The sequence below is a fragment of the Lissotriton vulgaris genome, chromosome 7 (assembly GCF_964263255.1).
Source record: "Lissotriton vulgaris chromosome 7, aLisVul1.2, whole genome shotgun sequence".
Classification (NCBI taxonomy): domain Eukaryota; kingdom Metazoa; phylum Chordata; class Amphibia; order Caudata; family Salamandridae; genus Lissotriton; species Lissotriton vulgaris.
The window spans coordinates 1,398,203,740-1,398,231,168 of NC_141695.1; the positions used below are offsets into that span (position 1 = coordinate 1,398,203,740).

Sequence of the window (27,429 nt, forward strand, 5' to 3'; positions counted from 1 at the left end):
AGCATTCGCTTCAGGACTATCTTTGTTCAACAAAGAAAGTGGGACAGGAGAGACAGCCTCATTAATTTTACCTAGAGAGGATCGCTTGCCTGTGGTTAGGTCAAGCGAAAGGCGTTTTTCGGCAAGAGCGATCTCCTTCTCCAATATAGTGGTGGTGCGTTTAAAAAATTGATCGATCGTACCAGTGAAAGTGCCATTGGAGGTGGAGACCTGGACTTGCCTTTCTTTACCTGACCGTAAAGTCATTTTTTAAGTGTACAAGAACAGAAATTGCGCTGAACACAATATGCAAGGGACAAGGTACAACAATCCAAATATGTTATTCCAACAGTAAAGGCACTCCCGTTACTTTGGCTTGGAACTGTAGTTAAAAAACAAACAAAAGACACATCAATTAAAACATACCATGAAGTACAGTAAATATTGGAAGAAAATGTTAGGGGGATGGCCCGACTCGACCTCAGCCGGCCCCTGACGGCCACAGACGGTCCCGCCCTTGTCCCGGGCTTCTCCCGGGACGCTCCCGCGCCGCGGGGGAATGACTGCCCTTAAATGTATGAGGCAATGGGATGGGAGGGGGGCGTGGCAAGCAAGGAGAGCGGCCCGATGGCGGGAGGCGAGGGTAGCCGAGACTTCTGGGACACGAAGTCCGGCCCCTGACGCTCGCAGCCTTGCCTGGTCGGTGAAAGACGTCCTTTAGCCCAAAGCTCCCAGCTGTCCGCAGAGGCGCTGCGGGACCCGCGAAGCGGGTTCCGCGAGGTGTAGGCAGAAAAAGCCCTCAGCAACTAAGTCCAACTCGGCTTGATGCAAGTATCCCGCTGCGTCCAAGTGCAGCGACCTTTTACGATGGGAGGGGGCGTGGCAAGCAAGGAGAGCGGCCCGATGGCGGGAGGCGAGGGTAGCCGAGACTTCTGGGACACGAAGTCCGGCCCCTGACACTCGCAGCCTTGCCTGGTCGGTGAAAGACGTCCTTTAGCCCAAAGCTCCCAGCTGTCCGCAGAGGCGCTGCGGGATCCGCGAAGCGGGTTCCGCGAGGTGTAGGCAGAAAAAGCCCTCAGCAACTAAGTCCAACTCGGCTTGATGCAAGTATCCCGCTGCGTCCAAGTGCAGTGACCTTTTACGATGGGAGGGGACGTGGCAAGCAAGGAGAGCGGCCCGATGGCGGGAGGCGAGGGTAGCCGAGACTTCTGGGACACGAAGTCCGGCCCCTGACGCTCGCAGCCTTGCCTGGTCGGTGAAAGACGTCCTTTAGCCCAAAGCTCCCAGCTGTCCGCAGAGGCGCTGCGGGACCCGCGAAGCGGGTTCTGCGAGGTGTAGGCAGAAAAAGCCCTCAGCAACTAAGTCCAACTCGGCTTGATGCAAGTATCCCGCTGCGTCCAAGTGCAGTGACCTTTTACGAAGGGAGGGGGCGTGGCAAGCAAGGAGAGCGGCCCGATGGCAGGAGGCGAGGGTAGCCGAGACTTCTGGGACACGAAGTCCGGCCCCTGACGCTCGCAGCCTTGCCTGGTCGGTGAAAGACGTCCTTTAGCCCAAAGCTCCCAGCTGTCCGCAGAGGCGCTGCGGGACCCGCAAAGCGGGTTCCGCGAGGTGTAGGCAGAAAAAGCCCTCAGCAACTAAGTCCAACTCGGCTTGATGCAAGTATCCCGCTGCGTCCAAGTGCAGCGACCTTTTACGATGGGAGGGGGCGTGGCAAGCAAGGAGAGCGGCCCGATGGCGGGAGGCGAGGGTAGCCGAGACTTCTGGGACACGAAGTCCGGCCCCTGACGCTCGCAGCCTTGCCTGGTCGGTGAAAGACGTCCTTTAGCCCAAAGCTCCCAGCTGTCCACAGAGGCGCTGCGGGACCCGCGAAGCGGGTTCCGCGAGGTGTAGGCAGAAAAAGCCCTCAGCAACTAAGTCCAACTCGGCTTGATGCAAGTATAGTGAGTCATAAACTGTGTGTTTGGATGCTTCATCTCACTCTGATAGAAAGGGCCATAAATATCAACTAGAGGTCAAATTCTGATGTGGTCCAAGTGACTGGGTGTGCATGTGTGTTATCTAGGGCGACGCTTAAGCATTGTTTGGGCTTTATCTGATTATTGCAGCTGACCAGCTGTTTGGCATCTTGTCCTTGGGCTGAATGCAGGCCCTTTGCTGTGCATTTATTTGTGTTCATGAGTGTGTGCACCTGACTTGTTTCTTTAGGTATTGCATTCTGGGGTCATGAGCGATTCACTGCTGCAATTTTCCAGGTGTGTTTGAGGCTTGATCCATATCTGATATCTCCATCACGGGAAGCGTTAGGGGTGAGCAGAGGGCAGCTGTATTATGTTGATCTGATAAATGGCCACTCTGACACTGTGTTTTAAGGTAAATGTTGGTACCTCAGACAATAGTTGTTCGGTGGTGTACTGGACACCTAGGAGCGGGCCTTTCTATAAATTGATCCGATGCTTACAGTTAAAATCTTGTGTTTATTTCCCAGTCTTTCATCATCCGAATGTTGCTAAAAAAGGTTTGTTTGAGTAGAAATACATACTTATAGGTAAAACCAACCCCGTAAATTAGCCCTTACATCCAGAATCGAAGATAGATGTCTTAACGGACAGCATTTGTCTGTAATTTTAGCCTCTCGGCTAAAGAACAAAAGTAAATTCCAACAATGGTGACTCTCCAGCTGAAGTGGAAGAGAGTGGGCTCACTGTGCTGCATTCCAGAGAGAGGAGCAAACAGCTAAAACGAAAGACACCTTCATGCCAACGTGTCTGCTCGCCCAAAGAAATGCAAATGTGTGCAACACAAATGTAAAGGCTGCACTGGAGCCAGTATGAATGTAAATTGATTAACTCACTTGAAACTTCCTGATGACAAGATATTTTCTTTATGAGAGGTACTGTAATGGTGTTCCAAGCTGAGCTGCAGAGAGCTTGCTTTTAATGTACAGTTACAAAAAACATTTGCACTAACTATAATCTGTATATTAATGAAATCTATCATTAAGAAGCACTTTTTATCTTTAACCTAAATTTATATGTGTATTTAGTGGCAGCCTATATTATATTGAGTGTAATGCACATTTAAATATTGACTTACACATTCACAGTGCTTTCAGAGATCTCCTAGCACTGAAAGCACACCAGACACGTTTCGCTGCTTCACCATACAGGATTCAATTCTGTGGACCTCTGGTTGCACATGTATACATCTGTAGTGATCACATTAACCAATAAAGGTTTTATAACATACATTAGTGGATTTTCCACTGATTGGTTTAACTTTTATTTATTTTTCAGTTAAGGTGTGCATTATTTTATGTGAGGTTGCCTGACAGTGAGAGATCAACAAAATAGTTACACACTAGTTTGCTGTTTTTAGCCACGCCTTTGATTCCACCTGTGTGCTCACTCGGCCCGTCCCAAAGGCATTAGCCATACTTTTTTAATGCCCTTCAACTGATGCATTGAATACCTTCAAGGTAGGTGAGCTAATAAATTAAGAGCTGAGCGAAAGGTCTGGCTCTGATCGTAGAGCCCATGCACCAGCCAAGCCCTGATATGTTTGCTATGTAAATCATATAACAAACATCATGTAAAATGGGGAAACAACCTTTACAACGCAACTGTTACAACGCACTACCATTACAACGAAACTTTTACAACGCAACATCCATTACAACGCATGCATTTACAACGCAACCATTACAATGCATGACACTACAACGCACACCACTAAACGCATGCCATTACAATGCAGTCATTACAACGCATACCATTACAACGCATAGCATTACAACACATAGTACCCTTACACTATCCAACACTTACCCTACTGTTGCACCCCCTGGAGGTAGAATAGTAATTTTTACCCCTACACTATCCAACACTTACCCTACTGTTGCACCCCCTGGAGTTAGAATAGTAATTTTATCCCCTACACTATCCAACACTTACCCTACTGTTGCACCCCCTGGAGTTAGAATAGTAATTTTTACCCCTACACTATCCAATACTAACCTTACATGCAATGTAATGGGATGCGTTGTAATGGTATGCATTGTAAATGTAGTATGCGTTGTAGTGGAATGCGTTGTAAAGGTAGTTTCAAAGAATTTGTTGTAATGGCATGCGTTGTAATGGTATGCGTTGTAATGGATGTTGCGGTGTAAAAAATGCGTTGTAAAGGTAGGCATTGTAAAAGTATGCATTGTAATGTCATACATCCTGTAAAATGTAATCAAATTCAAGAGACCTTTATTTCTTTAACATGTGCAGGATTGACATTAATACGGCACATTAAAGTCTATTAAACTAAATATGATACGTTTTTGTACAGCTGATATTTAGAAATTGCGTTTTTGAAAGTGGTTTCATACGCACTGATGGAAAGAAAATTGGTGAAGTAATATTTTTACCAAGGATCACACAATTTAAGTAGGGGAAACCGTAATTTATCCCAGTTTTCTAATTTAACTTTGTAAAATCAGTCAGGAAACTGTTTGTTAAGGGTTTGTTTTGACTTCTTTGTGCATTTTTTCTGCAGCATTTATAAAGCGTAAACTCGACCCAAAGGTATTGGAGAACTTTACATGAGCACCACTTACATTATAAAAGGTCACATTTATTGTTCATAGGCATGGAGAGATGAAGTAGTTTTCGCAGAATAATAGGATGTTGAGCCAATGCCGAGTCTCAAACTTGGTTCCCCAGGTCCAAAATCGGGGGCCCTGTCCCTTACACCAAATACTGGGTAGAGGGAAGGAGGAAAGAAGAAGCCACATGAAAGTTCGGCTTGTTATGGGCTTGTGCTTTCAAAAGGACCGTGAGCTGAGCTTGAGCCTGCATGAGCTGAGACAGAGCCAGGCTTCAGGCTGAAGCCTTGTTGACTGTTTCAGTGGTTCGCCGTGTCTAGAGTAGCTCTGAAATGTCAGTGATATTAACATATGGTGTCCTGCCTTCCATTTCTTTCATTATGGCCCTTTTTTGAGATATTGTGCCAGAATAAGTTGTGATCTGTCTTTATTTAACGAAGTATTCTATTCATTTTAAAAAATTGTATGAAATACTGTCTTCTGGTTTTAAAGGGGATTGAGAAAAATACATTAATCTAGTCAATGGCTTAAGTGCACTATGTATAATTGGGAAGCCTGGGTGAAAATCTCGGATTTTCTGCATGGCTAAGTTGTGCGATCTTTGCCAAATCAATTTACTTCATGTGTCTAATGGACTTGATAGTGACTTTTGAGAACACTTTCAAGTAATTCAATTTAAGAGGGGCGCTGGAGAGCCCATGGCAAGATGCCCGCCCTGTATTGCAGCTCTGCCTGCCATGAGCCAACCAGCTGCCAAAAATCCTGCAATCTGGTGACCTGACTCGGTGAACTGTGGTGATCATAGTTGCTGGAAGATAGCACACCTGGCAGATAGCAGACGTTTCTGAGACAAACTGAATATTCATCTTTAAATCTGCTGGGGCTGAGATACTAGGTGGGCACAATTCAATCAAGATGACCACAAGATGCCATACCCCGTGTGGGCCATAGAGCCCAGAGCTATGTTCAGACAAAATCATGCGAGCTAGGGGCTGGGAAAAAGATGTACTGAGCCAAGTAACACCGCAAAGACACCCTGAGGGTCCCACATTCCTGCTGTTATCGCCCTGGGTCTGCTATAACATCCGCAGGTTCAACCCTGACTGTGAGAGTGGCTGGGGTTCACAGACGAGGCCTGGTGGGACAAAGAGCTATATCTATACATACACAAAGAGAGGAAACACCTGTCATCAATGAAAAAGCTACCCAAGAAACTTTTGGTGATGCGGGACATTTGGGATACCCCTTAAGGAACACGTTAGGAGTGCTTTATACACTACACAAGAGACGGAAGCCTTGCAATTATCTGGGGTGTGGTTACACTGCGACCCAGTCCCAGGTGTGCATGGAAGCCCAAAAAAAGGTGCAAATAGGCCACAATAAGACTCAACAACTGTGCATTTGAAATTGAAGGTGTTAGAGTTGCAGAAAGCCTATCAACTCAGGGCAAAACTCTCAATGAACGCACCCAGTGGGTAAACCCGTCAACTTGGAGCCCAAACTCATGTTTCAGGCCAGGAGAGTCACACGGGGAGCAAGGGAGGCAAGTGAGTGAGTCAGACATGGAGAATCAGAGTGAATCTGGCACATTGGAAGCCACACTGCTTGCGAAGCAACAGAGCTTACACCAAACTGATGGTAAAATTGATCACCAGAACCTATGAATGGGCAACTTAGTGGCAAAACTGGAGCAGCATACAACCAGATTGATGGAGGCGGAACAACGAATATCCACCTCTGAGGACACCACACAGTCACTACATTTGAAATGTCTCAACATGGAACAAGCCCTCGCCCTTATCCAAGCCAAAACCAAAGATCTAGTAGCCCGCTCCAGGGGAAACAATCTTCGCATCAGGGGAATTCCTAAAACAACAAATACTGGGAAAATGGAGCTTTGTATCGAACGCCTGCAGACAGATATCTTCGGCGCTGAGGTCCTGTCATGATGCTGGTGGTCGAGCATGCCCATCTATTCCTCGCACTGCTGCTGTCCCCAGGAGCGACGCCTTGGCCAACCATTGCAAGACTACTGAATTTTAGGGACAGGGAAGCGGCACTACGCCTAGCCTAGGAAAAAAAGAGATATACATTATCAGAATAATACTATATCCTCCTTCCTAGACTTCACAGTGGCGGTGCATATGGCACCCAAAGAATACCTACCAGTAAAGAAATGTCTACAAAAAAGCACAGATCACTTATGCTATGCTCTACCCAGCAAGACTCAAGATTGAATATGAGGGCAAAGTAAGGATTTTTCAAAAACCTCACACTGCCATGGGCCACATCAATACACTCACACTAAATTGAAAGAGGAAGACAACAGCAGATGATGCAGAGGCTTAATTCAGGTTAGAAGGAAGAAACAATCTTTGCCCACAATGGACATTGAATAAGATTTGGATACCCAGCTGCCAAGCAAGACAAGATGCATACAAGGAATGCAGCGAATAGAACTGGTGGTGGTGAGAGGCATATGTGGCCGGTCTGAATGTGAAGAATGTACACATGTAAAGTTACAAATGTAAAATGCTGAATGTAATATTGCACACTGCTAATAGGAACGATGTGTCACTAATAACTTATTGGCACTAAGCCGGAAAGGTTCACTGATTGGGTATTACTGAGATTCATTCTCCCCCGTCCAACGGGTGAGCATTGGGATTGTAGCAGAACCCCTTCGGGTGTCTCCCAAATTAGTTCACGGTTTGAAGACACTGACTAACAGGGCTATGTTAAAGTTTTTGCCAACATTATCAGTGGCTATGTAGAGTAGGGAGATCTTTGGCATGATTGGGATGCTAAAGTGGGTGGGTTGTTTGACTTATCAGCTCATTCCTGTACTTCACATACAGTGAAACTGGATGTCACACACTATACTGACACAATGGAATCATGAGTATATGCACCCCACTGGTACACTAATGAATAGCCCTTGGCATTCAAAACAACTCTTAGTGCTCACCTGAAACACCCAGGGATTGAATGACCCCCAAAAAACAAGACAAGTACTAGCCTATGTTGACAAACACCACATGCAGATAGCTCTATTACAGGAGATTCACTTGACCAAGTGGACAGAGAACACCAATGAAGTGAGGTGGGCTGGGGTGAGGGAGGCCTCAGCATACTTCCCATACTCCAGAGGAGTCCTTATATGGATCTAAAAAGGGGTGCCCTTTGATATAGTCCACACATGTATAAATGGTCAGGGCAGATATGCAATCCTGAAAGTTATAGTATATGGAGCCAAGATCACAGTAGTGGATAATTATGGCCCCAACTTCGATGACCCCTGCTTTTATAAAACTATATCGAACAGATTACCCTCACTCACCCAGACAGAGACAATATGCGGTGGGGATCTAAATATGACAATAGATGCAGCATAGGAGAGGTCTTCAGTGACCCCGGGATTCAGCAGGCAAGCAATAAAGGTGATGTTGGATGACATGGAGGAGTTTCAAGTGGTGGATATGTGGCAGCTTCGCAACCCGGGTGCAAGGGTGGGCACCTTCATATCGTTCAGTGCACGCCAACTGGTCCAGGCTGGACTACTGGCTGGCGACTAGTGGGGACTGCAACTGGGTGGTGGAGGTCTTGCATCTTGCCAGGATGTTATCGGATCATAAACCAGTTAAGCTGGTATTTGATGTCCTCACACAATATATCTGGAGATTCAAAGTTGCAGCTTTATTGGACCCGATATATAAGATAAACTTTTTGAGGGGCTATGGCAGAATATTTGGAGATAAATAAAGAGTCAGTGGGCCGAGCAGGCATCCTGTGGGAAGCCTTCAAGGCAAGGATCAGAGGTGTGTGCATTTGCATGAATACTAGGATCTTAAAAGATATCCACTACACACAAATAGTGACACTCAAACAGCTAGAAAGTGACTATGAACGAATGCTATGGGTGGACATTGTGGCCGATATTAGAACTCGCTTCACACAATACAATGACCTGGCAGAGGCAGTACATGACAGGCTGACATGTAGCAAGGGCATATGAGGAGGTTGGCAGGCCTGGCCGCACACTGGCCAACAAGCTGAGCTCAGACATGAAACTGCATTCTGTTGTTCAAGTTCCTGACGACAGGGGAAAGAAAGACTGTGATGCACAGGGCATAATCAGAACACTCTCTGAGGTTTATGGCTCTATTTATGCATCCCAGGAACTGAAACAACATCAGAAATAGCAGAATATCTAGACGGCATTGCTGTTGCATAGCTCTCAGGGGAGCAGAGAAAGTACTTGACCCAACCCATTACTACAGAGGAACTGTGAGAAGCCATAAGATCGCTACTTAATGGGAAGGCACTGGGGCCGGACCGATTCACCTGTGAATTCTATAAGAAATATGCAGACCTTGTGGCACCGTACATCTTGGGAATATACGAGGAAGCATATACAAGGCAGACTCTGCTGCTGGCACTGCAGGAAGCCATGATAGTGGCACTTCTGAGACCAGACAAACAGCCCTACAGCTGTCTCTAATCGGCCACTTTCGCTCATAAACACAATGCTGAAATTTCAGCAAAGATTTTGCCTGCAAGGTTCCAGCTTGGATTGCAAAGCATAATATTGCCAGACCAATCGGGTTTCATCCCAACACAGTGCACTATGCATAATTTCCAAACAATATTTCTTCTTCAACATCAATTGAACCCTGAGTTGGAGGCAGGGGCGGTGCTACTTGATGCCGCCAAAGCCTTCGACTCAAAAGAATGGGAATATTTGATTACTATATTATGACTTACTCTTATAAAATGGGTGAGACTCTTACACACAGAGCCAAAGGCCAGAGTCAGAATAAATTGTCACACATCGGAACAGATACTTATACATCAGGGCATGAGGCAGTGATGCCCCCTTTCCTAAATTCTATTTGCCATAGCCCTGGAGCCGCTTGCATATAAGATCAGACAAAAGCAGGCAGAGGTCACAGTAAAATTCTGACAGCACCTTATTGGTAGCTCACTGTGTGCAGACAACATGGTCATATATCTACATAACCTCAAAGCCTATTTATTGCCTATCTTAAAAGAACATATTAAATGTGAGAGATACTTTGGCCTTAGTATCAATTGAGATAATCTACTAATCTTCAACTGACTGGAGTCACCGTCCCCGGTCATCTGAAATACCTCCTGAAATGGAGCACTGACTTGGTGAAATACCTTGGGATAGGATACACAGAGACCCTGAGGTAGTAGTAAGGGAAAACTATTGTACAGCTAAAGTGAAACTGGAAAGTCAGATAGAGGTGGATAAAAATGCCGCTGTCACTGGCTGATAGGATAACCATAATGAAAATGGTAATACTACCTAAGGGGGCGTTTCACAGAGATAATCTGAGATAAAATCCTAAACTTACTACTTTTGGTATTCACAGAAAGCATTTATAGTAGTAAAGTTAGGACTCCTAACTTTACTACTACTAAACTGAAACAAAATACTAACTTTATGACTTTTGGTATTCACAAAAGGCATTTAGTAGTAGTAAAGTTAGGAGTCCTAACTTTACTACTACTAAATGCCTTCTGTGAATACCAAAAATAGTAAAGTTAGGATTTTGTCTCAGTTTAGTAGTAGTAAAGTAAGGAGTCCTAACTTTACTACTACTAAATGTCTTCTGTGAATACCAAAAGTAGTACGTTTAGGATTTTATCTCAGATTAGTTCTGCGAATAGGTCCCTAGGTGTTTACATCTATTTAACAACATCACAATAGTGTTGCTGTCCCACATATTCAAAACGCTTCGCACACACATTAGATTAGCATGGGCAGGTAAGCAGACCAGATTTGAATGGGACACCATGATGCTACCATATGGGCATGGTGGTTTTGTGGCACCTGACCTGCACCTATCTCTGTGCCCAAGCTCAATATGCACATTACTTGTTTCAACCTCGAGATACATGATACATTTGGCAGTGGAAAAGGAAGAGGTACACCCAATACTACTAAGTCGCATGCTACCACACCAACATTGGACACTCCACGCACAGAGATAAACATGTTACATTGTACAGCAGTAGCATGGTACGTTTTGGGTGCAAGAGTATGCAAACTCCTTTTATACGCACAGGCGATGCCCTGGAATAGCGCTTAGCTATATCCGTGACCCAGGAAGGTGCGAGCCTTACTGTACTTAAAAGGGTGGGTATCGTAACAATGGGCGATCTATTACTAACCCTGGGCGGGTAACAGTGCTCCGCCAGTGGAGTTTGTGGAGATTTGGATATTTCACACTCTGTTGCTAACGCAGAGGTAGACAAAACGTTGCCTCTGTGGGGGAACAGAGTTAGCCGCTCCCCCTCCCAAATTCTTTAAAAATGATGAAAGAAGGCACCTTCCTGCATTCCTGCCACCTCCCCTGCCTGGCCGCGCTCCTTCCTGCTTCTCTTGCGTCCTTCTTCATTAAAAAAACACTATGTTGTATGTCTTGCAAGGATTCTCAATACCACAGTAGGATTACCATCTTCAGCATAATAACTCTGTATAAGGGTCACCACTATTGTCATCCTTGACTGACATGCCCATAGTACACTTCTAGGTAGAACCCCTGAGGGTACATAAGCACTACATCTTCGCTGGGCAAACCAGAGTAGAAAGACTTCCATGCTGACACCAGACACTGAGGTTCCTGCATGCAGACACACCAGCATGCAGTGGTCTGACATCCCTCGGGGGAGTCCATCTCAAGACCAGGATGGGGTCCTTAGTTTTCTCACATCAGGTAATGGGGTTGGCTCTATCCTAAGGGGATTTGTGGATATACACCTACAGTCATGTATCTATATGCCCGCATAAATTCATTGTTTTAGCACTATGGTAGAATTCTAACTTTTCTTTACTTTGCTGGTGCTTAACCGTATTTATCTGTTTCTGTCTCATGGTTGTTGCAGCACACATATTTTATACTAGAATTACGCTGGTTCAATAAATGCTTATTGAAAACGTCTCCACCGTTTATTTTATGTATATCTCTGAGACAATGTAAGCTTGAGTGACTGAGCGAAAAGCACTGTACTGTTTCCACAATCTCTTAGGGGTCAGAGTTTTTATGTTTGAAAGATGCCAGAAGCTATTTGCTCCTTGTTGGGAGGTAGTAGCACTGTAAATAGCTGGCCTACAGACTAACATATCCTTTTGGGGTGTCTGGAATCAGTGTGGACAACAATTCCTTAGTTTATGTTGTCTAAACACGCAGATCTTATAAAGATTTGTGGGAACTACATGAAAAGTGTAATATTGCATTTTTCTAGCAAGTGGAGCGTGGTCGAGGAACTTGGTTGAGGGTTTCTCAAACTTAAGGCAGAGAAATACACCCAAATATGACGGCTTCTGGGGAATTTGTTAATATGAGCTATCACAGTTGACAGCACCTCCAGAACTCTCTGCCAGTGTGAAAGGAGTGTGGAGCAAGACCAAAGAATGAGAAGCAAATTGGCATAGAATTGCACAGCAAGGACATGCAGCTGTGACTCTTGGGTATATATTGTTAATTCAGGCATGTGTAAATTAGGCTCAGTTAAGAATAATAAATTGAATGTACTTAATGGCATCGCTGCGGCGGCTTTTCCCGCTGTGTGCGGCAATTTTTAAAAAGCTGCGTTACATGACGAGCTCATCTCGTCATCCGCACACGACCACCGTGGCTGATGACGAGCTGAGCTCGTCATTTGCAGCGAAGGGGTTAATACAGCAGTTGTGTGAAACTTTATTATGATACTTCAATATGTTAGCCCAGAACATATTGTTCAGGGGTCTGGCCATGTCGTCAGTCTCCCAAGTTAGTACGGAAAGAAGATCTGTAGTGGTTCCCATGTTGCAAGAAGGCTCTGTACACCTATCTTATCAGTTTATTACCAGTTCCTATGGTGTAGAGCGCCTGGTACACTTCATGTGGAGGAGTGCAATGAGACGAGCATGAAATAGGGCATTTAATGATTGTTTAAGGTGTTTGTAAGAAAGAAATTGAACTGGGTGAAGATTCTAGTCTGTCAGCAGGGTTTGGAATTTTAGCAGCTTGCCATCAACAAACAAATACCCCAATTGTGAGAGGCCTGCAGCATGCCACTGACGGAGTTGCCATGAGCAAGGCCATTTTGTGCAAGTGGGAAGGCCTAGCAAAAGTATTGGAGGAGTGTAGAGTTTCTCGTGCTGGTGAGTTTACAGGTTCAAATAAGTCAAGAGAAAGCTCTACGGGATAACCCCAGGAAGAGTTGGGTAGAATGAATAGTAGAAAACAGTGGGCCTGATTCACAAAAGTAAGCTGAAACGAAAGTCTAACTTTACAACTTTCAGTATTCACAAAGGGCATATACAAGCAGTAACGTTAAACGTTTGTCTCATTTTAACTTAAGTTTTGGTCTTAAGTTTAATTGAGACTAAACTTTTGGTCTCAGTTAAACTTAAGACCAAAACTTAAGTTAACCCGAGGCAAAAGTCTGACTTTACAACTCGTAAATGCCCTTTGTGAATACCGAAGGTAGTAAAGGTAGACTTTCGTCTGAGTTTACCTTTATGAATCAGGCACAATAAGTAGTGCAGTAAGCTCTCCTTAAAGATTTCAGAAGTAAACCCCATCTCATGCATGGGCCGAGATAGCCAGCGAGTTACATAAGGAGTTGTGCAGTGAAATAATAGCATTCTAAGTCTGGGAGGTCTAATCCACCAGCAGTCACATGTAGCTTTAGAGTGGTAAGAGCTACAACAGTGCTCAATGGACCTCAAATAAGATCTGGGACGTAACGAGGTGTCTGAAGAGGGAATGAGGGATGAGCAGGCGAAGGTTTTCAAAACAATACAATAACTAGGGTAGCCCCACCATAATCAGTAGTGCCACGTAGGTCATTAGTGAAATTGGAAGTAAAGCTCAAAAACCAAACTGGGCTTGCTATTAAAAGGTAACTGATTCCCCATTCAACCTGGGATCTAATTGTATAGAAAGGGGAAAACTCTACCATATGTTACGGAACCACTTCTTATAATGTAAAACCTTTATCATGTTCTTAAATTCTGCTTGTATAATTTACATCCCAATTATTTGTCAGCTTTAGCATTTACTTAGGCACTTAAGGATGAGCCAGATAACTGGTTCGGCTATGGCTCAACTGCAGAACCATTTTCAGACATGTTCAGAGTGAGCAATTGCCCAGCACAACCTTTCAGGGGTCTAGCCCCTGCTCATTCTTCACAAGCACAATCATCAGCTCATTGCACTAGCAGAGTTTGCCAGGGTGGGTGGGTGTTGCTTGTTCAACCACGTGACAGTGCCTCTTCTGTTTCTCTTGTCTCTGCTGAGACTATCCCCAGACACACAATACTTTCGGATACTCATGGTGGGCCCCTTTGGCTGAATTTGAGAATTGTACCTTGATCTTCTCTTCCTTCTGCCTCCTGTTCTTGGCAAGAATCCTCTAGATCAGTTGCTGTGGATCTCCCATCTAATCTCAATTTCATCTTACTCTTTAGTTCTAGCTGTCTGGTATTCTGGGCTCCCAGTTCTGAGCTAAATGTAGAATCCTGTAGCATGCTATAGTGCTGTGAGACGACAGACAAGTTGTGGCTATCTCACATCCTGATATTAGGTCTGAGAGTGTTGCCCACACCATCTGCTCTGCGTCAATAATTTCTTTTTAGGTCTAATGTTGGTTGGAGTTTGAGGTCATCCAGATGTTTTTATTCAACTTGTCTAAACTAGCAGATGGTCACTTACATTAATGTGTCCAAACATTTTGGCCATAGGTTTTAAAATGTTTAGAAGAAACCAAATCAAAACTTTGCTTTTGCTTTCTGTCCAAGAACGTGTGGCTAAATCTGGAAAGAGGTGATGTACTTGACACTGCTTAAGGCCATTAATTTACTATTGAGTAAGGACATAATGTGCCCCCGGAATGCAGAACATCTAGAGGTAATCACATACATACCATATTGAATATAAAGTGCTATTTAGAAAACAATAAATAAATGCACTGATAAAATAGTGGGGTATGACCTCTCCTTGGATGTGCCTGTAAAAATGAGCTTATTTCCTGAGTTTTGACCCTTTGTTCTGAATTTATATCCTGAAGTTTGACTCTTTGTCCTGAATTTTTTTACAGATTTGTCCAGAATTTGCTTATATGTCAGTTAGTCGCCCTACATCCACTGTGGTATGTCTTAAATCTCGAGTTTGTGCTTTTCCAGACCAAACACTCCTTCACTTCACCCACTGTCAAGTCAGGGCGTGGCTCCTGTGTCTCATCATTGCTATGTACAGCACTTTGTGACAGAGACCATAAGCGACAGACATTAATTACCCTATTTCAAGGATGCATTCCAGTGCTCACTATGTTTCTATCATCTCCCAAGAAAAGTCAAAATTAAGTTTTGGAATTATTAAAAATGTTGTAAACTTTTAGGTACACGTCGTATGGTAGGCGGATTAAGAAGGGAGCTGGTGTTTAGGAGGGTTTGGTGATCATCTGGATTATGGGAACAGCAGCAACAGGTAACAGATTACATAAATATTATAGAAAGGCTTTTGTGATGCAGGTCAGGACATCATTTCCCTAGGGAGACGCTTATTGAAGAATGTCCACAGCACAAACACAGCGCATCAATTGCCATGTCAAACATCCTTACTGTCACTTCAAGAGGAGGCCCGTGTTTTTATTTTTTTGTGGGCAAAGTGGATGTTCGAAATAAACAACTTGCTTTATGTTAGAAAGCTTTCAAACTCTTAATGATCAAACTTAAAAAAAGTACCGTGTAGACAGCCGGCTCGAAAACTTAGCTTCAGACAGAGTTCAAGCTGCCTCAAACCCCATTCGTCAGTATAACAGCGACACACAGTAACCGACAAAATAAACAGATACTCATATGTAGTACTGGACTTGGGATGACACGCCCCAACACAGCTCAAATAAACCCCCTGCATTATGCGCACGCAGATCCGAGGTCCATTCAGTCGGGACGAGGGTCGGTGCGTGACGCCACGTTGATCCCTTTTATGTCTGCACTCACCTAATGTATGGGCGCGACCGCAAGTAGCCTCAGCTCCCAGGAAACAGAAGACAAAGAGGGCTTCTTAGAATGCGACGCCGGTTTTAACGCCTATTTAAAACCGTACCCAGTCAAACCCTGACCCCCAGGTGCGACCAAATATGCGCCACCCCATCTGGTTCTGGAATGGCTTCACACCCTGGGGAGGTGAAGGTGGCTGGTGATTAATGTGCCTGCTCTACAGAGTTCAGAGTTTTGTCTAGCGGCAATTTTGACATCTTAAAGTAGTGCAGGGGTTTAATATCCCTGCTGTAAATCAGGTGTGTCATTTAGATCAAAGAATTGCAGTGTATGTAACTTACTCTTTGGGTGACTGATGATGTTAGAGAGATCCTCCTGTTACTTGTTAGTTATCCTAATGTAGCGCAGTGAGCCACAAACTGTCAACAAAGAGCTTCATGCAAATACAAGGTATGAGCTAGAACAGGGGTCTCCAACCTTTTCTGTAGTGAGAGCTACTTCGGAGCAGTGAAAATCGATGTGAGCTACTGAAGGTTAGGCAACTTGCGCATTTTTTAGAGAGACCCCCCAGTGCCCAGTTTCATTGACTTTCAGCCTAATTTCTTCCCAGCCCATACTGTGGTTTGAACAAAAGGGGCCAGTCTCCCTCTTTTAAAGCTATAGACAGCTGCAGGTTGTGCTACCTGAAGCAAAAGCTTGTCTTGCTTGGAACCATTCCTGGAAAGTGTAAAGAAATACTGAAGGATACAAGCCTATGACTGCTATTATGACTAAAATCGTTCACACAATGCAAAAGTTAAACCTCAACATATATTCCTTACTAAATGTGAATTTTTGGAGTCTAGCTTCAATGTGCAGTCACTAGTTTTCCCCTTCACCATATACTATTTTTTTTTTATTACAGTTTTAAAATGTCCCATCCTGGTTCAGGTTTAAATAATTTTTGACTAGTTTGATTCATGACGGGTTTTAATAACTGTTTTCTTTGTGAGGGTGAAAATGAATTTATCTTTATGTAGAATACATATTTTTCAACATGGCCCAATCAAGTGGAAGCTTAACTGAGTTAGTGAAAAAAAATACCATTTCAACACTCACAGATGCTTTTGGCCTGGGCAAATTGGAACGTTTCCAGTTCTTCGTAGATAATTGCTATTTATTTGGAGAAGAAAAGTCTCTGAAACCCTGCTTTATTATCAATGATTAAATGTAATAATTAATTAAGCAGAGTTTCACACTTTTTTTTTAAAGCATTTAATGTGCAAGTAAAATCGGCCTTGTCAATGGAGCTAGGCAGGGCAGAGGCTCACAATGCATCAGTAAAACAACTTTTGTAAGTATGTGAAACATCTGTTGTTTTTTAACGAATGAAGAGTAAGACTTGCTATTTTCAGTTTTATATAGAGAAGCACTCTTAACAGATACGTTTTTTTTCCAAGAGGCAGTGGAACTCAACCTCCAAAATGAGGATTTGACTACTAGAATACTCTGCTACCCAAAGAAACTGCTGTAGTGTTGGTGTGAATTGCCACATGCACTGGGAACAGAGATGTAAGGAATGGGCAAAGTGGGCTCTGGCCCAGAGCCCCACCCATTCAGGCGCCCGATAGAACCAGCTCTGTTCAACAGAGAGCCTTGCCCGGATGACCTTTAATAATTTTTTATTTAAACTGATTGATTTAAATACCATTTTCCTTTAATTTATTTTGAATGTGGCAGATGTGCGAGTCTAATATAGAGTACTTGCAGAGAAATGTTATGTTTCATGCAACATCAATAAAAAAGTTTGTTTTAGAATAGATCGAAAAAGGACATCACATATTAAAAATGGGATGGTGGTACAGAGAATATTTGCAGTAATGTTAGTGAGCTGCAGCTGCTGCTGCGTTAAATATTGAAAACACACAACTATCCCTGAATATTAAAAATAAACACATTTGTTAGTTGGACGAGCTGTCATGAATTCTCCAAAGAGGGTTTGAAATAGTTAAAACTGGGTCAGAAATTCAAAGCTTCTCCGAAGAGTGAAACAATTTACATTTTTTTTACAGGAGTGCAGATGGGGAGAGTTTTCTTTATTTTGTACCTTCGGTAAAGGAAACTGAAACTTGGCAACACCCTGCTTCTCCTGATGTACAAACCAGAGCTGGAAAGCGGGAAAAAACATACATTTTCGATTTTGGCTGTTTAGTCATAATTTTGGCTGTTTTCAAACTGCTAGGCAATGTTGTTTATTTGGGCCGCTTTCAATCATAAACCAGCCGAAATGTAGTTAGCATAAGAGCATTCATAGTTCGGGTTCAGATCGGACACGGCAGGCTCAGACTTGGCTATAAACAAGGCCCAGTCCTTCAAGAGCCCGTGGCATACCAGCGGCTGCATCACGACTACAGCACACATCATAGCTATAGTCTGGGGAACAGAGCATTAAGAGGTTTACTGGCCAGGCCAGTGCTTACCGATAGATGTGCTGCTTAAATGTAATGTGGCAGGTAGAAAATAAAGCGGATGGCGTGGGTTTGCAGCAGGTTAATACTGCTTGCACCACCTGCATGCTAGCAGGCTTTCCAAGGACCTGCTGCTCCACTCCGGCCCACCTGCTGCTCTGCTCAGGCATAACTGCTGCTTCGCTCCGGCACACGTCCTGCAGGATTAAGATCGCGGTGAAAGGCAGGTGGCTGTGTGCAGAGTTCAGGAACAGCGTCATCCTCTTTGGCCTGCCCCGCCCCACGTAACCTCAATTAGGCCAATCTGAGCAGTTGGGTTTGGTGAGGGCAGGCATCGGCTGTGAAAAAAGGACCAAGAATAAAAAAGGACGATAACAGGCTACAAAATTTAGACGGAAGGTGCGAGCTACTCATGGGGGTTCGGCGAGCTACCGGTAGCTCGCGATCGACCGGTTGGAGACCCCTGAGCTAGAATGTTATGTTTCTTGCCCAGTCTTTCATCATCCTAATTATGCTTAAAAGGGTTCATTTGGGTATGATGGAGCAAGGTTTCGCACATAAAGCGCCTTGCTTGGACTCAGCCTTCTCGAAATAAACTGTAATATACTAATAAACATGTTTCGTCTTATTAACAATGCAAAACACAACATTTCTAGTATCTAGGGGAAGCTTTCTTATGTGCTTTACTAACTATAACTCAATTAACCTAAAAAGGCCGCCGCAACGCGGGAACTTTTCTGCACATGCGTCTGTCATACTCACGTGACATGACGTACTTACTGCTTGGTGGGAAATTCTTGCTTCTGCGCACTAGAACTAAAGATGACTGCTCTGTGTTTTCACGTGCTAATGCTTGCATTGCTGCTTTTATTAAATAGTTTGTTCTGCATAATCCTTAATGCTTTAGTTAAAATAAAGTAATGGAAATAGAGTAGAGATAAGTGGTATATGAATGAATGAATACTTTATTGTATGATTACTTAAAATCATTTACAAAAGCGAGACATATTAGGACCATAGTAAAAACAAAAAAAACAAAAAAAAAGACATTGGATTAATAAAAAATAACATTTAAACTTCAAAAAGATTTAAAAGAAAGAAAAAAAGAAAAAGTTTAAAAAAAAGAAAAATGTTGTACATATACATCGGGTTGGACAATCAGTGCCCTAATGTCAGACAATCTTAGCTTAACAAGCTTGGTACTGAGTGTCCAATGGCCATGTAATACTTTGTTTATTAAACTGTTCAATTAGAGTGGCAATGTTCATGACCATAGGAATTAGTGAAGCATCACTATTGATACTATAGACGCTCGTTGATATGTCAATTGTAGTTAAGCTGTTATTTTTCTGGACTTTGCGTTTGACATAAGATCTGACTAGCTGAGACAAAGAACTTCCCGGCACGTGCCAACTCCATTGGCACTGTTGTTGAGTAAATGTGCGTTAAGGCCTCCTTACATGTTCTTACTTTATTAAGATTGAATATTGCCCTTAAGTATTTGCGCCTCGGACTTGCCAACGATGGGCAACAACAGATGATATGCTCTGCCGATTCTCTGTAGTATTGACACAGTCGACATCCTCTGTTTCCAGTTGGTATGGTTGACCAGTGAGTCCTATAGTCCTTTATTGGTAGGGTTAGCAGCCTGGTCTTCAAGACATTTTGAAGGGCAAATCTCCCCAGGCCGGCATTCAGGTATGGTTGGCATTGTAAGGCTTCATGGGATTTTGCGAGGCCCTCACCGCCACTAATTGTTCTGATCGTATCTATATCCCGGAGCCTTGAGATGGTCTTTCCCTGTTTTTTTAACAGGTTTTTTAGGCTAACTGTTGGCAAATTTAATATTTGATCAGTTGTCAGGTATAGTGTTTTATTAGCTGAAACAAGGTACCTGGCCCAACGACTGGTTTGATCTATGAAGAGTGTTTGAAGTGCTTCCCTTAGGGTGTCCGGGCTAGCCTTGTACACACAGTGGTATAGCTTCACTATGTCTTTTTTGCATTCTATGTCCATTGATGTTAAGTTAAACTCAAGTCTGATCAGTGTACGCCTTGTCGAAAATGGTAGCTTGAATATTTTCCTGAAAGCCATAATATGTAGGTGCTCCAGTTTATCGGACAATAAGCCCGGGAAAGCCAGGTGGCCATAGCTGATTGTTGAAAATAGCTTGGCTTGTATTACTCTCCGAATGCCCTTGGTTGAGTGACTCACAAGGTTCTGGTGAATTTTACATAGGGCGTAAGTGACCTTAGCGGATTTTGTCTCTAATTATTTTGCCTGAGATGTTGTTCTGCCGGCATCTTAGAATTGTACACCCAAGTAGGTATATTTATTTGCAGTAGCAATTCTGAGTGGTCCGATGTTCCAACCCAACAGAGATTTTTTTGTTTTATGTCCAAAGACCAATACATTGGTTTTATTTGTATTACTTTGGAGCTTGTTTTCTGAGTTATATAAATGAAGAGTCTCCAATGCCCTTTTCATGCCTACTCTGGTTTGATCCAAGATGACAAGATCGTCCGCATATTGCATGATGGGTATTCTAAGGTGGCCCAGTTTAGGTGGAAAGATAATGGTTTTAGAGAGTGCCACTCCCAGGTCCGTGGTGTATAGGTTAAACAGTGTTGGCGCAATCACACAGCCCTGTTTTAGCCCTTTATTCGTATAAATCTTGGCAGTTGCATGTGACTGTGTGAGCTTTGTACGGACCCATGTGCCAGTATGAAGGGACATGATGCCTGCCAGAAGTTTCCCTGGAATCCCCCACTTTGCAAGCTTTTCCCACAGTATATTGCGGTCGATGCCATCGAAGGCAGCACTGTAGTCGACAAAACAGGCACACAGGGGTGGGTTTATCCCCTCTGTGGCCTTAGTTACCAGGTATGATAGTGCTATGGCGTTATCCATTGTTGATAAGTTCACCCGGAATCCAGTCTGGTAGTATGGTATCATTTGGTTGTCGATTATCCATTCCTCTAATGCTTTCAGCAGGACTTTAGCGTATGCCTTCCCGTCCACGTCAAGTAGGGCGATTAGTCTGTAATTCTCAGGCTGTAAGATGTTACCTTTCTTATAGATTGGTTGCGAAATGGAGCCCTTCCACGAGTCTGGTACTCCTGAGGTATTGAAGCAATGGTTGAATAGACAGAACATATGTGGTGCCAAAAGGCTTGATCTTCATTAAAAACACTGCCCGGTAACCCGTTCGGTCCTGGGGCCCCATCCTTCCTTATGCCTTTCAATGTGAGCAGGGTTTCTTTTTCGCTGAGAGAGAGGGCCTTATTCTTGTTTCCCTCTAGACAATGGTTTGCAACTGCCACTGATTTTCGACTAGTTTTTTCCTGGTCAACATACAACTTAGTAGCATAGGCTGCCCATTCCTTGGCAGGTATTGCATTGTGTGTATTGCTTCTACCGTTGAGATTATTAACGTAATTCCAGAATCCCTTGCTCTTGCTGGGGGCAAGCAATGCATAAATACATTTCCATTTATCTTCAATGATTCTCTGTTTCAATTCCCAGACTATGTTTTTGTGCGCTCTCCTTGCTGCTTTCAAACGTAATTCGGACTTTGGACATTTTTTCCTCTGATACAGTGCATTCATTTATTTCTTGTTCTAAAAATGTTTCTTTCCTACTTTTGCATGTATCGTGTTTTGGGCCTGACCTGTACTTCTGAACTCCATCTTTGGATAAACTGCGCCTGTGCAGAGAAGCTCAAATTCCTGAAGCACTGACATTGAAACCCGGCCAATTCCGGACTCGCTAGAAGATGTTACTGGGAACCTTACCTCTTGACCCTTGGAGAGAAAGCTGAATTGAAATATTATATTACATTGTAGTTCTTATTGATGCATTCACTGCTGGGTGGAATAAAAGTGCATCGGAGAATAAAATATTGGGCGGGAACATAAATCTGAATATTCAAGAACATGACCACATGACTGGTATGGTGTGATGACCTCTCCTCATCTTTTGACCAATCAAATTGAGGGGATTCACACATTTGCAACATTGGTGGGTGGTACACTGCCCTGGAAAATGGTATTTCTAAGGTAGGCTTAGTTAGTTAGATTGTCCGACTTGTCCGAATAGCTGACCTGTCACTGACCCAAAGCACTCAATAGGCGATCGAGAACAGAGGTGCTGGTGGAGCACTCTGTCAGAAGATTCGATAACCCAATCGGGGTTCTGGGAAGGAGTTCGATAACCAAATCGGGGTTCTGGAGGGAGAAGATTCGCTAACCCAATCGGGGTCCGACTGTTAGCTGCAGAGAGGGTTGTGATGCAGGCGTTGCACTTTAGCTGTGGGTGCCGGTCCTGACTTGCGGTGGTGTTGTCCTAATTCTGGTCTGCACTTCTTCTATCCTGCTGGTACCTGCATTATCGGGGGTCCTATCTTTTATCCCAGCCCGTGGCCATGGTTGTCAGAAGATTCGGGAGCAGAGGTGCTGGCGAAGCACTCTGTCAGAAGATTTGATAACCCATCGGGGTTCAGGGAAGGAGTTCGATATCCCAATCGGGGTTCCAGAGGGAGAAGATTCGCTAACCCAATGGGGCTCCAACTGTTAGCTGCTGAGAGGGGTGTGACGCTGGCGTTGCACTTTAGCTGTGGGTGCCGGTCCTGACCTGCGATGGTCCTGTCCTGATCCAATTTGGTCCGTATTCAACCTGATTTCTGGTCTATACCTGTTCTATCCTGTTGGCACCTGCACTATCGGGGGTCTTCACCTTTATCCCAGCCCGTGGCCAGGGTTGGTCTTCACACCATTCTAGGTAAATATAAAAGTCGTAAGGGTATGTCATTGTGCTGTTTCCCTTTCCTTACTGATAAGCGTGGCTCAAATCCACCCGAGTGACTTACCGCACTCACCTATAATTACCAAGTAAGAAGTCAGACGGACAGTGGAGAAGAAATAAAAAAGTATTTATTAGGCCACAAACTCCCATATGACAGGGCCCTGTCCGACCTCACCCCTAAGAGTGCGCCGAGAGGACTGCCTCATCTCACCACAGCAATACATTATAACATGGTACAGCAGAGTAGAACACGCCCATACTGGAAAAGTACTGGACCCCAGAAAGGGTGAACAATGGCCTCATACAAGAGACATCTGCACCTGCAATAGCAACATTTGGTTATCTCTGCTCAAGGCCACCGAGCCGGGCCTCAGCGTCTCCAGAGCCTGCGAACATTACAGATTAGAGTTTGTTGCCAGTTTCGGTCACAATTAGCTAAGAAACGAAAACTGCTGCGTTCAGGGTTTTTTCCTATTCCTACGGGAGGGGGGATGAGCGAGTGCGACTCGCACACTGAGAGAAACATCCAAAATGGTGGCACACAAGCTAAGCTAAGAATACTAGATATCGTTACATGCATGAATGAATCATGAAATGGGGAGTACAAACATAAATGCGTAAATGAAGACATCATTAGTTAGACATATCATGCTAACTCATATATGTAAAAGAAAGTAGGTGGGGCATCGGAAAATGAAACCTATCAGACCCTCCTTTTAGCATTATGTGGCTAACATGAGTTCAGCCTTTGTTTGCCAAAAGGTAGGGTCTTTACACACCAAGCTACGGGTAGGGAAACATATTAATCAAAAACATCATTGTCAATAAGCATCAACCAACCAATGTCAGGGAGCTCTATATCACTAGAAACAGGACACTGGCGTGTTGTTCTTTTAGTACGTCGCATATTACTGGTAGTCATGGAGCAACAAGAGGGAAGACAATATACACAAAAACAGCAAGTGAGCAACACCCCTACTATCCCTACAACACCCATCAAAATCTTCCAGCCCCAGGAGGAGAAAATGCCCCATAGCCAGGCCCGTAGGGACCAAGTACCAGTGTCCTGATGAAGTTCAGTCGCTAATCTATGAAGCTTTTGTACAGCTAAGTTAACAGTAGGGGCCGAGTCCTGAATATATACACAGCAAGATGTCCCAATGACGTGACAGGCTCCACCCCTATCAGCAAGAATGACGTCAAGCACCATTCTGTTTTGGATCGTAAATAATCTCATAGCCTGCATCTCAACAGACATATTAGCTGCAATGTCTGCCTCAGTATTTACTACCTTCTTCATTACTCTGGATAGTCTCCTAATTGCCCTACTGTTAAATATGGGACCCCAGAACGGCAGTAGACCCTTAGAAAAGTCTGTCCATTGCTGCAAAGAAGTATCAGTCTGGTCCACATCCTCAACTTGGAGTGCCCTCCTTTTACGCTGTCCAAGCATTATAGCAAACCGACGATGAATCTTATGATAGTCTGAGGGTGCTACATAGACAGGAGGAAGCAGGTAAGCCAGGTAACAGACCCCACCCCAACCCTCAGGCAACCATAGGTATCCATTATCTCCACAAACAAAGTAAATATTTGGAGGAGTGACCAAGGAAGGGCTGAAAAGCAAACGAATCGAAGCAGTCACATTGCAGGAGCTATTCCCAACCTTTATAGGGCCCCTCCCCATGATACAGAAAAATGGTGAGGGTCCAACAACTGCCAAGGGCACCAAAGAATGACTACTACTGTTAGTCGCAGGAGGGTGTCTGTATGCCAAAGAAGAATTTAACTGTAGGAAACTCTCCCTGACTTTTTCAGTATCGTTAGGAGTTACAAACCGTCCCACTTTCTTCGAACATGTATCCAGAAATGTCTGATCAAAACGTCCGTCAGTAAACAACTGTCCAAGAGAGGGGGTGGACATAGGGCGTACTCGCATAATCAAGGTCGAGCCACTATTGGGTAATCTAGGATTTAGAAAATCGGGTTGTTGAAAGAATTTCACCATACCAATTAAGGTGTACCATCCCACACAACTATTTATAGGTGTTAGGGGAAGAGCCAGCAATCGATCCTTTTTGTAGGCTGCAGAAGGTAACAACCCACAAACCCAACAATCCGTTACATTATACAAAGCATGGTCATGATGTAGAGTCTTGATAAAAACATTATCTCGGTAACCTTTTCGCAGACATTGTTCGCCATATTCAACAGTTACCATATTGTGCTCAGGAGGGGCAGAAGGGGTAGGAATAAACATATGAACAGGGTAGGCTTTATCCAGGAAAAACAGTATCCCAAGAATTACTAAGAACACAATGACTAATATCACAATGGCCACAATTTTTCCTTTTCGGGGTAAAGCTAACTATGGAGAGTCCGGGTCTAATCTATGAGGAGCTGCAACAGGCTGCTGCTCCTCAGGAGTGGGACGGCCAAAAGGGTACATATTCCCTAGCTAAAAGTCCAAAGTTAAACTAAAAAAAATCAAACAGTCTCAGGCACACCGAAGCCGGCCAAGGGGGTTCTTCACCCTCAGAAGGGATCTTCTCCCTGTGTCCATTAAAGCCTCACAGGCAGGCTTCTATTGTTCATTCCCTAATCCCACGACGGAGTTGCACAGCTTTTGCAACTCAGGAGCACTTAATCAGGGCCCAGGCTTGGTCCTAGTGTCCCATCTGACAATGTCTCGACAGTGTACCAGGGCTCTTACAGCAGTCCTTCCCTCACACTTAACTATCCTTCGACACAGTTCTCTCCTAAATCCCTATCTCAGCCCTTCTTTCAGTGCTCAGTTCTCTTTTCTTCCTTTCCTGGGCCGCAGATTATAACGAGTGCTCCCTCGCACCGCTGGATCTGTGAACAGAATGGGGGGCTCAATGGCAGGGGACTTATCCGCTGATGTTTGCTCTCTGTGATCTGGAGAGGTCTCACCACCTGTAGTCGGAGTTGGCCTCTTTTCTTTCTGATCCGGCTCCTCACCCTTCAACAAAGCATCCGAGAAGGGTATGTATTGAGGGATTTCTCCACTTTCATCATCAGCGATGCCTTTTCTCACACATTTGTCATATGGCAGTGGCAGCGGGACGCGCTTCACATGAGAGGCATGGGTCCACGCCTTACGACTTTGTATCCGGAGTGCGGTACGGGTGGCGAGGAGCACCTGTCTCGGCTCCGACCACCTCGGATCCAGGCAAGACTTCCGCTGGTACTTCTTAACGACAACCCAGTCCCCAGGTTGTATGGTGTGTCCTTCCCCCTCCGGCCGTGGCTTCAGGGTGTCTGCTACCTGCTGATGAACAGAATTGAGATCTTTAGTCAAAGCATACAGGTAATCCATCAACAGAGGATATTCTATTTCTGAAAAACATTTAGGTCTGGGGACACCCCACACGTTGGCCGGACGTCCGAAAATAACTTCATGGGGTGAGACCCCTGTCGTGGAATTGACTGTCACTCTAGTGGAAAGTAAAGCCAGGGGAAGTGCATCCGGCCAACGTAACCCTGTACTCTCTTGTATCTTGGCCATCTTTAATTTCAACGTCCCGTTAAACCTTTCTACCAAACCTGCAGCTTGGGTGTGTCATGCTGCGTGGAATTTTTGCGCTATTTGTAGCCCCTCACATATCAGTTCCATCAGTTTAGCATTAAAGGATGTGCCATTGTCGCTCCAGATCACCCGAGGCAATCCGTAGCGAGAAAAGTACTCCTTTATCAACATTTTTGCTGTTGAGCTAGCTGTACAATCCTTAGTTGGGAAAGCCTCCACCCATCTGCTAAAAGAGCACACCACCACCAGGACCTATTTGAGGTTGTTCACTCTTTCCATCTCAATATAATCCATTTGGATCACTTCAAAAGGGAAAGAAGGAGGGGCAAAATCTCCAACCGGGACAGGTGTTCCCTTTCCAGGATTATGTCTCAAACAAACCATGCAATGCTGCACTAAATATGTTGCCATCTTAGAAATGTTCTTATTACTCCACACTGGATCTAATAATTTACAAATTCCCTTCGCACTAATGTGAGCTGGTCCATGAGCCATTGTCACCACTGGGAGGACATATGCGTCCGGGAGTAACCATTGTCTTTTGTCTGACACATCTGTCCAACACTCATTCTCATCCAACCATCCCCCACCGTCCTTCCATGTCCTCAACTCGTCCTCAGTCGCTTTTTCTTGTATGTTCCACACACTTTGCACAGTATTCGCAAACATGTCAACGTCCGGTACCCACCTAGCTGGTCCTCCCACAAACATTCGTGTGAGTTTTGTCCTAGCTGTCTTCTTAGCTGTCTGATCTGCAAATGTGTTGCCCCGTCCTACATCATCTACCACTGCTTTGTGTGCACTACATTTGATCACAGCCAGTCGTCTAGGAAGTGTCAATGCTGTCAATAATCGTAGTATCAACGGGCCATTCTGTATCTTTTATCCATGTGATGTCAAGAACCCCCTCTCTGCCCACAGTCGCCCATAACTATGAGCCACGCCAAAGGCGTATTGGCTGTCAGTGTAAATGTTCACGTCCAGTCCTTCACTCAATTCACACGCTCGCATCAATGCTATTATTTCTTCAGCTTGAGCTGAG

General features: G+C 44.3%; 1 protein-coding gene across 1 annotated transcript in view; it reads right to left on the reverse strand.

Annotated features, from left to right (window-relative positions):
- The window catches only part of LOC147705714 (sulfotransferase 1 family member D1-like), a 332,723-nt gene extending 317,065 nt beyond the window's left edge, over positions 1 to 15,658 (reverse strand). The window contains exon 1 of the mRNA XM_086928974.1: positions 15,588 to 15,658. The gene's annotated coding sequence lies outside the window, so the exon portion shown is untranslated. The remainder of the gene's footprint in view (positions 1 to 15,587) is intronic.
- Positions 15,659 to 27,429: the final 11,771 nt, after the last annotated feature.